The sequence below is a fragment of the Corvus hawaiiensis genome, chromosome 3 (genome assembly GCF_020740725.1).
Source record: "Corvus hawaiiensis isolate bCorHaw1 chromosome 3, bCorHaw1.pri.cur, whole genome shotgun sequence".
Taxonomy (NCBI): Eukaryota; Metazoa; Chordata; class Aves; order Passeriformes; family Corvidae; genus Corvus; species Corvus hawaiiensis.
Genome location: NC_063215.1, coordinates 109,337,173 through 109,348,202, shown reverse-complemented (window position 1 = coordinate 109,348,202; position 11,030 = coordinate 109,337,173). Strand labels below are relative to the sequence as shown.

Sequence of the window (11,030 nt, the reverse complement as noted above, 5' to 3'; positions counted from 1 at the left end):
GCCGCCGGCGCCGCGATTGGCTCCGAGCCGAGGGGGGACGGGGTGCGTCGCGGCGATTGGTTCTTGGGCGTGTCCATCAGGCAACTGCGCGGTTCGATTGGACAGAGAGCGCGCCCATCACCGCGGCGTGGGGCCGCCTCGGCCCCGCCTCCCCGCCGCGGTGCCTGAGGGCTCGGTCGGGGGGAGGCGGCGGGCGCGGCGGGAGATGCGCTGAGGGTCCCCCAGCGCCCACCGTGCGCCCCCGGCCCCGGAGCCTTTTTCTTGCCTACCACCGCCTCCGGCCGTCCCGGCCGCCTTTGTCTCCTTCCCGGAGCCACCCACGGCTGATGGGACGGCGGGGCACGCGGACCCCGGCGCTGCGGGCCGCCAGGAGCGGCGCGGCCGGTGCGTCCCGGCTGCGAGGGCCACGGCGGCCGTGAGTTACCAAGGTCACAGAGGCGTCGGTGAGCCGTGAGACTGCTCCTCACCACTCACACCTGGCCCTCGGTCCCTAGCAAGAAGTTGATGCTGGCTCACGTGGGCCGATGTCCACCGCGTGAGAAACAGCAGCGCCCTTAGTGTGGTGCGGGCGAGCTCGATGAGATGCAGACCTGCCTGGACAGCTGGCACTGTATCGCGTGCAGGTCTGCTTGCTGGCAAATGGTGGGGCTGCTCAGGTTCCTTCTTCAGGGCGAGGTTGCTGAAGATGGCTATAGGAGCCCATGCCTGTCTGCATAGAATCACAGAACCATCGAACAGCCCAGGCTGGAAGGGAACTGGAAAGATTGGTCCAACTTTTGTGGGAGGGAGCCTGGATGAGATTATCGAGCACCCAGTTCAGTGGCAGCTTGAAAACCTTCTGTGACAGGGACCCTACCACCACATCCCTGTGTTTCAGTCATTGGTTGTTCTCACCATAACAAAATCCCTGTTGAGCCTTGTCTTCTCCATGCTGTCCTTTTTGAGGAGAGCCTCCATCCTTTTTGTAGCACTCTGGCATATTGAGATTAGCCCTCTGTCTCCAAGCCTTCTCTCCTCCAGGCAGAGAAGATGTAACTCCTTCGGTCTTTCCTCACAGGGCAGGTTGTCCTCATCACCCATTTTAGTGGTATCAGCAACCTGGGTGAAGGTGCTTTCAAATCCATCATTCAAATCCTTGTGAAGATGGACAGTATGGAGCCCAGTGCCAGTCTCAGGGAGACCCCACTTGTGACAGGCTGCCACCCTGAGTCAAAAACATCGATCACGACTCTCTGAGCGCAGCCTGTTGGCCAATTTTCTCCCCATCTTGCAAACCACCTCACCAAGTCTGTGCCTTGCCAGTTAGTCCAGGAGAAAGCTTCCTCATGGGTGGAAGCACAGTGAGAAGACTTCCAATGTTATAAGTGGCTTACAGGACTTTCTAGCTGAATTAGTTTCTGTGGCTGCCAAACCCAGAGGGATGTGGAGTGGAACCCTGCTGGAAGCAGATCAATGGAGAATGGGTATAGGATTGCTTTTTCAGTTGAGCAGCCAAATAAGAGGGAGGGAAATAATTCAGAAGACAGCTGAAATAAATATTATTTTCTTCTTCCTTTGCCCTGTGTGTGTGGGGGAAAACTCAACCCCCCACACTTGTATCTGATAAAACCTTGTTCAATCTGAAATGGTACTTGTAAGCTTTGTACACTAAAAAGGAAAGCAAATGGTGTGCTGTTTACTCATTTTCTGTTATCCTGAAGCACAGTAGTAAAGGCAGTCCTCCAAGAAGTTGGAGGAGGTTCAGTTTCCCATTCTGCCTGGTATGATTTGAATTTGCATCTCTCAGATAGCTCATCTCATCATCTCGTCTGCAAGCACAGACATCTGATTTAACTTAACTTGCTGTGTTTCTCACCTTCTTGTTCTCTCTTTGCTCTTTGTTTCTTAGCTATGTTTTCCTTTCAGCATTTCTTGTACCTATTTTTATTTTTAACAAAAAAACCCTTGCAACTCTGAGAGCACACATCCCACAGGGCTGAAGCTGTGCATGCACCTCTTGTGGTTGAAACAGTCAATGAGGAACATGTCATCTGTGAACATGAAGCTTTCTTTTCTTGGCACTTCTTTCCAAATACACCACCTAAATTTCTGCTGTGGACATAAATGTGGCTTACGTGCCAGATGACGTTTCTAGTAAATTTGTTTTGTGTGATAGGGCTGTGGGATTTTAGCAGACATTTCCACCATAGCACTGCAAAAAATAACAGCCTGAGAAATCACAGAACGTACCAGAGTCAGAAAATGGCATTGGAACACTGCAATAATCAGATTGTCTTTAATAATTAAATTTTCTTTCCTGCATGTTTTTAGAACGACTTTTCTGAAAATGAGGAAATGACTTACTGTTTGACCAAATTCTTATTTACTCAGTGTTCCCTGAAACAGAAGAGTTTCAGCCTGCTTCTGTGCAGCATATGGGCTCCAGTGTCACTGGGCAGCAGACCTTGCTTTGCTGACTTAGTGCAGTATTTAATTATCCTGCTGTGGAGATGTTAAGATATTTTATATATTTAAGTTGCAACATTGAGGCTTCCACACTCAGCTACTGTGAGCAGCCTTGGAACAGACATTCCTTCTGTCTGTGCCTCGTGCATAGGAAAGGAGGGAAGGAATATGGAAATACACCCCAATTATGTAAGTTTGAAACTGTCTGACTCAGCAGAAGGATTTCACTGTCATGTTGCATGTCAGACCTGTTTCTTTTGTATAAAAAGAGAGAGAGAAGAAAGATGCTAAAACTGCCTGAAATAGTTCTTTTCATACAATTTTTATTACCTGGAGCTGATAAAGAGAAGTCATGGTTTCAGTCCACTACCCTCCAATAAGAATTGGAATTAGTGTTATTTTCTTACCACCACACAGTCAAGTACAACCACTTAATTACATAAAGAGGAGAACAATGACATGAAAAAAATTCCCCAAATCTGGTAGAAATTTAAATCACATAATTATGCTCATAGTTTGGAAGAACATATTGTTACTAGGACAATTTTGTCTTGTCTCCTCTTCCTTTTGTGCCTTGTCTTTCTTACATCCTTTACTGTAATTTAAATTACATTATTAGTTCATTGTGGCAAGAGATGTGTTTTACAATGCTAAAGCATTACACTTGCAAGGTTTTTGTTCCTTGTTTGAAATTTAGTCTTTGTAGTTTAAGAAAGCAGTGCTCTGATCACCCTCCCGTTGGAAGGTAACACTACCTTGGTTGCAGAGGGATGGTGAAAACACCAGCATACCTGGACAAACTGAACTAGAAATTTCTTCTCAGTTTATTTTTTATTATTTTCTTTTCAATTTGTCGCTGTTCTCCTCTAGGCTGGAAGGCACTTACTGCTCCTTGTTCCTTGCTCCTTGCTACTCTGAATCAGACTCCAAATGATTCTATGTTTAGTTCTCTAAGTAAACTTGTCTAGTGAATACATCTGAAAAAAAATTAATTCCTCTGATTGCTACTGAAAAAGATTATTTTTAAATGCTCCCATGCCAGGGGAAACCCAACTGCAGTAGGTCCAAGTACACGATCCATAAAATCCCAAAACCAGAACTGAGTGCCAAATAAAATTGCATTATCTGTGAAATCAGGTCATAAGCATTCCAAATGGTCCCTAAAAAAGTGTACAGCCAGAACATATCTGGCCAAAAGCTGTCTACATATCCCTCTTCTGCCCCTGCAGCAGAGTACAGCAGCTGCTCACCTCACATGGCAGCGCCCCACTTCCCTGAGGCAGTGAAAAATACTCTGAAGAAAACAAGGCAGCTTTACCAGCGGAAGGGCTGAGGAGCCGCTCCGGGCACGGCCTGGGCTCCCTGGCTGAGTGGGAGGAAAGCAAAGCGTGAGCACCTCTTTGCAACCTGGGCACAGCCTGCTCAGTGCACCAAGTGAGGCTGAGGCCCCACGAGAAAATGAATCAAAGGCTGTAAAATAAAAGTCCTTATCACAACAAGTGAGGCACAAGGGGATAAAATCAGTCTGCATTTGCAGCGTTCATCTTGGCATTTTCCATTATGTATAGTTTTGACGTTGCATGCTTTGTTCTTTTTCTTTGTTATATACAGGGTGTGTGATTACCCTCTGCTGAAAGGATAAAAAGGCAACCTGACGGGTTATCCTGTGGGATTTTTCAGATTTGAATACAGCAGAGATACAGCAGCAGACAAGAGCCACTACACTTGTTTGCACTACTGCAGCCACAGGAAAGATAAAAGTCCCAGTGTCAGAGCTTTTACCCAGGTATGGGGCCCCTCGGTGGGTGGTGGTTATTTTTTTGCCTTTATGGTTTGTTTGGTTACCAGCATTCCTGCTTGGATGGACGGTGTAACCAGACAGTCTAGTCACAACTTCCTCTCTAGTTCATACCTCTTTTCTCTGTATAAACACTAGACACCATTTGTTGCTCAAGACACTGTAACAGCACTTTCACATCCCCCTCCAGGGATGCCTTTGCTTCTTTGGAGCTGTAGAATCAAATTAATGCAGTTCCAAAATGTCTTCCTTTTGCTGGCAGGTTGCTGAATTGTTGGTGTATTCAGAAGAGATGGATGCCTCCAGTGACATATGAATGAGCTACACACATTGCCTGTGCCCTGTGCAAGGTCAAGTGCTCTGAAAGAAGCCCAGACAGCTTCCTTGTCCTGCCTGGCTCAGGAAATGTGGACACAGAACCATGAGGAGTGAGCAGGACACTGGGGTGTGCAGGGAGAACAGAGGACTGATCAATGTGGCGTGCCAAGGGTAAGAGGCCCTGGCTACCTGTCAGTGTAGGGCTCTCAGGACTGCTCACACAAAATAATCCTGGGGCAGCCTGTCTTGCTGAGGAAGCCAAAAGCTTTCCTGTCCCATCAACACAAACCATGCCCTTAGCCAGCTCTGACCTTTGCTTACACCCTGAACTGCCATCTGCGGGGACAGTTGTATCCAGATACCCAGACTGTTCTCCCAGTCATAAAATAGCTGCTCCATTTTAAAGAGATTTTGAAGCATTTTTATGTTCCTGAGTGTTGCATCCCCAAAGGAGGAAGGGGTCACACTTCTGTACTTATACTAGGCAACAGTTCCTAAAAATTATCAGTGCTCAATTAGTGAAGCAGGGGTTTCTTCTCAGAATCACCATTTGGTAAGAACCTGGGAAGAAGAGCTACCAGAGCTACCAGAAAGGATGTGATTGACTAAGATAGTAATTTAATTGATGTCTGGTGGTTTGCATTTTGCTCTTTGATGGTGAAAATTTAACTGAAGCATAAAGCTCAGTGTCAAAGCAAGAGAATTTCTGAGAGCCAGGTGCTTTCCTATGAGTTTTGTATTCTATTTCTAATCTTGATCTCCTTTGTCTCTTACCCTTCAGGATGGAACAGCAGCACTGGACTACTTTGCTTGCTGTGGCAGGAATGCAAACTGGTGCTGGATTTTGATCTGACTGGTAAGCAAGGACATCTACGAGGTGAGGCTGGGTGCAGTACAGAGGTTTCCTCACTTTTGTGCTGGCTGGAGACACACCACCCCAGAGAACCCCAATTCCCAGAGTGGTTTAATGCACATTACACAGCATGAATACTTTGTAAGACCGAAGCAGTTCTGCTTACTGATGTCATTGTGCTGGATGTGGTACATGAGGATTGGTTCTATTGATTATTACTAAAATGTTGTCTCTGCTGATTTTTGCCTATTCCAAAGAAGGTTCTGCTGGCTAAAACCAAATAAAACATTTTGTACCATTCCACCCAGTTAGCTGCAACAGCTTTGATGTAAATCCCCCGTGATTTCCCTATGGCATTACTTTTGCTACCTTCCTGGACTCCCCAAGCCTGACACTAAGCACAAGGATTTTGACTGTTAACAAACGGGATGAGTTCACCAAGTAGTGCTTCACAGGGAGCAAAAATAAAATAAAATAAAATAAAATAAAATAAAATAAAATAAAATAATTCCCACTTGTGCTTTGCCCTGACTGACAGCATCTAAACCTGTGACAATGACGTGGCTGTTGCTGGCAGCCACAGCTGACAGCGCTGTGGTGGGGGTGGAGGATCAGGCTCAGCGAATTCATGGTAGGTATCTCTGTGCACTCAGCTTTCTCTTGTGCAGTTGCAATACAATTCACCACCTGAGCTACTGCAGGACTACTCATTCAGCTGGCACAACCTCCCTGCCTGAGGAAGTGCTGCTTATACAAATAAGGTCTGTGGATCATCTTTGCTGCCCCTTCAGAGCTCCAGTGACTTGGCTAGGAAACTGCACTCGATGAAGCATGTCCCTAAGGTGCCATTGACACGCTGACTTGGGTGACACTTCAGCTTTTCACACTCCAGGAGCATTCATGCATTGTCCAGCTGTTGCCACACATTTAGACAGGCTACCTGCCATATGGTGATGTAAGATAAGTCGTTTTAATGACATATTGGAGAGCAAAATTTGAGGGTTTTGTTTCATCTTATGATGTCTTTGCTGGAGAAGAGTTGCTGCTGAGAAGAAATCATTATTATGCCAGCAAGAATACTTGTCTAGCACAAACTGTTTCTGCAGTAGAGAAAGGTTTTTGTGGCCTCCCCAAATTTTTAACGTAGCTGCAGTTTTTGCTCTTAATATAACAAGGCTTCCTAAAGTACATGTTCTAAGTCACTAGCAGCTCACTGCAAATGTCAAATATCAAATAATTAATAACAAAGCTGACTCCCAAATTAACTCAAAGAAAAATCTAGTGGTCCAGAAATATTCTCATTAATTGTTCTGTAGACCAGTAGAAATCAAAAGTCATCAATTAGCCCTGTCCTCTTCCTCCCCTAAGCCATGGCTTAAAAATCAGGTGTCATATTTTTGTGGTTAAATCAGTCTGAATTATTTTGTTTGCCTTGTGGTAACTTGAGTCTGTATCTCATAGCTGGATCATGTTTTCAATTATGATTTAAAGTCCCCACAACAGCTGCAGATTTCCTGTTTAAGGAAAGCCAAGATTCTCCCAGACCTGACCCATTGTGGGTAAAGAAATGAATTTTGTTACCCTGCTAAAAGTGCAGGTGCTGGCCACTGTGAATACAAGTCGTATGTTTCAAAGACAGACAATAATCTACAGAATCAAGTAATACATTGGACTGATTGTGAAATTTTATCTTCATGTGCCTTTGAGTTACTTTTTTGTTTCCTGAAGCATCCTGCCAGATAAAAAGTCTTTTTTTCCTCCTTTGTGTTTAGGATTTTGCATCTTAAATATTGTTTCTCCTGGTGTGCTTCAGGGACTATTTTAAGTTCTTGGTATGCCACAATCCACCAGGACTAAAAACAAAGCTAAAATTTCTGATACAAAAGAAGAAAACAGCCTGAGAGGTTTATAAAAAGGCCATAGGAAACCCAGCTTTAGTTGCACCAGTATTGTTAAATTCAAGCCTCAAACAGAAGAAACAGGTGGGCAAGGGTCCTTTATCCAGCATTGCCTGGGGAGAATGAGGATGCTCATGCAACTCCCAGCTGCTTGAGCTCTGTTGGTACAGCACTGTACTTCAGCTGCAGAGCTGCGCAGGCACAAAACCTGTGTGTGTGCTATGCCTAAATTGGGGAGGGGGTGGGGGGGTAGATCAGCACATCTACACATGGGAAGTAAGTTCTTTTCACCTGCTGCCTGCAAGCCAAGCACATCCCCCTCACACATGAAGGCCCAGTTTTGCCCTGTGGTTTCCCCAAACACCTCCCTGCCTGCATCTCTGTGTAGCTGTTGCTCAAACAGGAACTGTTTTGCCTTCGCAGCCTTTAGCAGATGATGCTCTATCTCCCTTTGGCATCTCTCTGCCAGTTGCCAATGCAGCCATGTGCATATCTGAGAGCAAATTTTCTAGGACAGCACTGGGAGGTAAAATGCTTTCCCTATTTGTTTTCTCTCTGCTTTCATCCTAACTCCTCCTGCCCCCCTCTCTGATCCCTTTTTTATATTCTCCTCCCCTTTTGCTGGCCTCTGACTGCAAAACCAAGCTGGTACTTGTTGGTGATGCTGGGACCCTTATGTAGGTCAGCCCCTGTGAGTCAAGAGTCTGAGCTGCAGTCAACTTGCAGCTGTTTCAGGATGCAGGAGGGTAGTGGGGCTTATCACTTCTTGTGCCACTTGCCCCTGCCTCTCTTGCTTCCTTGGGAGATCCAGAAGTGCTATGCTGTGCCAGCCCACCTGGCTGCAAGCTGGACAGAAATCCCTGTTTGTCAGTCCAGGAGCCCAAAGCAACTTAGAGACCTTCCCAGAGCCATATGCACGGGGCTTGTCCTACTGCTGGGAAATGCTTCTGCACAGTGTCCTTTCAAGCAGAAGTCCAGAGCTGCAGTTTAAAATGTCACCCAGAAATGTTCTGTGCCTGCAGATGGAAGGGGGGAGGTGGCATCTGGCAGCTGTTGGGTTGCTCTGAAAGGCTGCCTTGTCCACAGTGAGACCCCCTTGCCCTCTCCAGAGGTGCAGGTCCATACAGTAGTTACCTCACCAGGGAGAAAAATGTTGAACGATGCAGAGCTGCCCTCCTTGTCACATTCCTGCTTGGCTTGCTTAGGCATTTTTGAAACCCCTCTGAGCCCCCCAACAGTGTTTTGTAGCATCCTTTGCACTGAAAATCAGTCTCAGCATGAGCCCCAGTCCCTCTCCTACCAGCGTTCAGTAACGGTAAATGGAAAGCAAATCCGAATCTTTACCCCATCAGAAACCACAGCTGCAAAGCTGTCCTATTGTTTCATAAGCTACTTTTATTTTTCAGCCTTCAGACCTGTAGCACATCCTCTGCAAAGGTTAAATTCAAAATGAGCTGCACAAGCATAGGAAGGAAAGTCTGTCTCTCAGCATACTTGAGAGTCCCCAGCCCCCTCCAAAACAAAATGGAAGTGTCTCTGGCTCAAGGCAGCCTACACAGCAGCGAGCTGCAGGAGCTGTAAGCTATTATTTTAGTTCCCAAGAAAAGTAATTACTATAGCAACCAATACATCCGAATGGCTCTTTGGCTGCTGCCGAGACGCAAACAACTTGCACACAAAGGCACAGCAGAAACGTGCTGTGTAAAGTGTTCTCGGGCAGCTCTGTGTTTTCAAGAGCTCTATAAAATGTGCGTAACAGGCTTCTGAGAAATGACTGCCAGAATAACAGCAAGCAATTGTGCCGTGCCACGATCCCAAAATAACCTAATCAATAGCTCAGTATATTTGCCCCTGAAGAGATGAAGCAAAAAAAAGCAGAGGCTCCATTTTAAGCCTATGTGCCAGGAAGTTCCCAGCAGAGCTGAAGATACATTCAATAAACAGACAATAAAATGGTGGGGGAATGTCTCCTCTTTTGTTCTGCGCGCCGATTCCAGCTCCCTGCAGGCTTCACGTGCCAGCTCGTCCCCTCGGGCTTACACAGAGTGTGTTGGAAAAAGGGATTTAATTACAGCCTTGTAGTGCTGGAGGGTGTAAGAAGCGATGTCTGCGTTCTTTTCTGTGTCTGTGCAGCAACCAGCCCCACACACCACATCTCCAGCCGCAGTGCTGGGCACATCACTGCTGCTGTTACTGAACAAGGAAGCTTCTTGAGCAACAGCAAACTGTAATCATTGGCCATTGCTTAAGTATTACAGCGTTTGGAGTGCCTCTGTCACGTTCAAATCAAAATGCCACTGGTGTGATAACAGCTTAACAGCTCCTGGCCTCTGCCTGCAAAGCGGCACCACGAGGCAAACACCCTGGATTCCCCAAAACAAGAGATCTGGTGCAAGCAACCTGGCCCCGGAGTATTGTCCAAAGTTTCCCCACAGGACACACAAAGACATGTCACCTGTCTCAAGGATGGTGAACAGCATTAACATCACTTTCCTGCTCCATTGCAGAAGGCAGCTCTGATGAAAGTGGAGGTTATGGATCTGGGTAACTCAGAACAGAGTTGGATCTTGTAAGTGAGCACAACACATCCCTTCAGAAACCTGAACTGCACTTTAAAATTATTTTCTTAATCAGTTGAGTCCTCAAGTTTTGCTCTGTGTCCAGAATAAACTGAAAATCACAGCTGGATTTAACATAAAGACAAAATTAAGGAAGGAAATGTAATGATGTAATTTATTGCAGAAGTGCCTTATGACCAAATGAAAAAAGATCTCACAGAGACAGAGTTTTGGTCGACTGTAGCCTTTTAAGAAAAAATCCTTTATTTTGGATTAAAGAAAAACACCTGGAAAAAAAAAAAGCAAAGTATTTTGAAAAATATATTGAAAAAACAAAGTATTCCTACAAAAATAGCAGAAGCATGTATAAAATCCAGTGCTTCACTTCTGTCTTGCAGAATGGTAGCTGCCCTGCAGGCATCTGGAATTTCCAAACTTCTGATCCCAGGGAAATAAATTCTCCTCTGTAATTTTTCTCCTAAAATCTTTATTTTGTGATAGGAGTTGACTGTGTGTTAAGTGGCTCCCTCTCAAACAAAACAAAACAAAACAAAACAAAACAAAAAGACAAACCACAAAAAAAACCCCCAAATTAAAAAAACCAACCAACCAACCAACCAACCAACCAACAAAAACCAGTTCTTTTTCACAGTGTGCCTTTTTACCAGCTCTGTGGTGGGGGAAAGGCAAGACCACTCACAGGCTGACTTCCCAGTTTGTCTTTGCCAGTAAACAGAAATATCTTGCCTGGTGTAGAGGAGCTGGGACCAGTGGGACCAGGCACACTTCTGTACCTGCAGGGTCACTGGCTGTGATAGAGCACATAAATCCTTGCTCCTCACAAACATTTTGCATTTTGGCTTGGAAAAGGCTGCTGCATTTTCAGTGAGAGAGGGGGCAGATAAGGAGTAGAGAGCTGGTGCACTGCCCAGCTGCTTGTGCAGAGCTGCAAGGCAGAGAAGTGAAACCAAAATCTCAGAGATGAATAGCGAGCTCTTCTGAGCACTCCCTGGCTGTGGAGGTGCCCTGCTGCCAATGCCAGGTGTGTTCAGGCCCAGTACTGCAGTTTTCTGCTGGAAAGAAGGAAGAGAAAATGAAAGGAGCTTGCATTTGACCATCAGTGTAAGCAAAACTCAGTGCCACAGTGAACAATGCCCCAA

At 45.8% G+C, this 11,030-nt stretch overlaps 1 long non-coding RNA gene across 1 annotated transcript; it reads left to right on the top strand.

The window, feature by feature from the left end:
* Positions 1–4,059: 4,059 nt before the first annotated feature.
* On the top strand, positions 4,060–7,079 carry LOC125323569. The gene is made up of 3 exons (XR_007202561.1): positions 4,060–4,231; positions 4,506–4,732; positions 5,343–7,079. It is a non-coding gene; the product is annotated as an uncharacterized LOC125323569 (long non-coding RNA).
* The last annotated feature ends 3,951 nt before the right edge of the window (positions 7,080–11,030 follow it).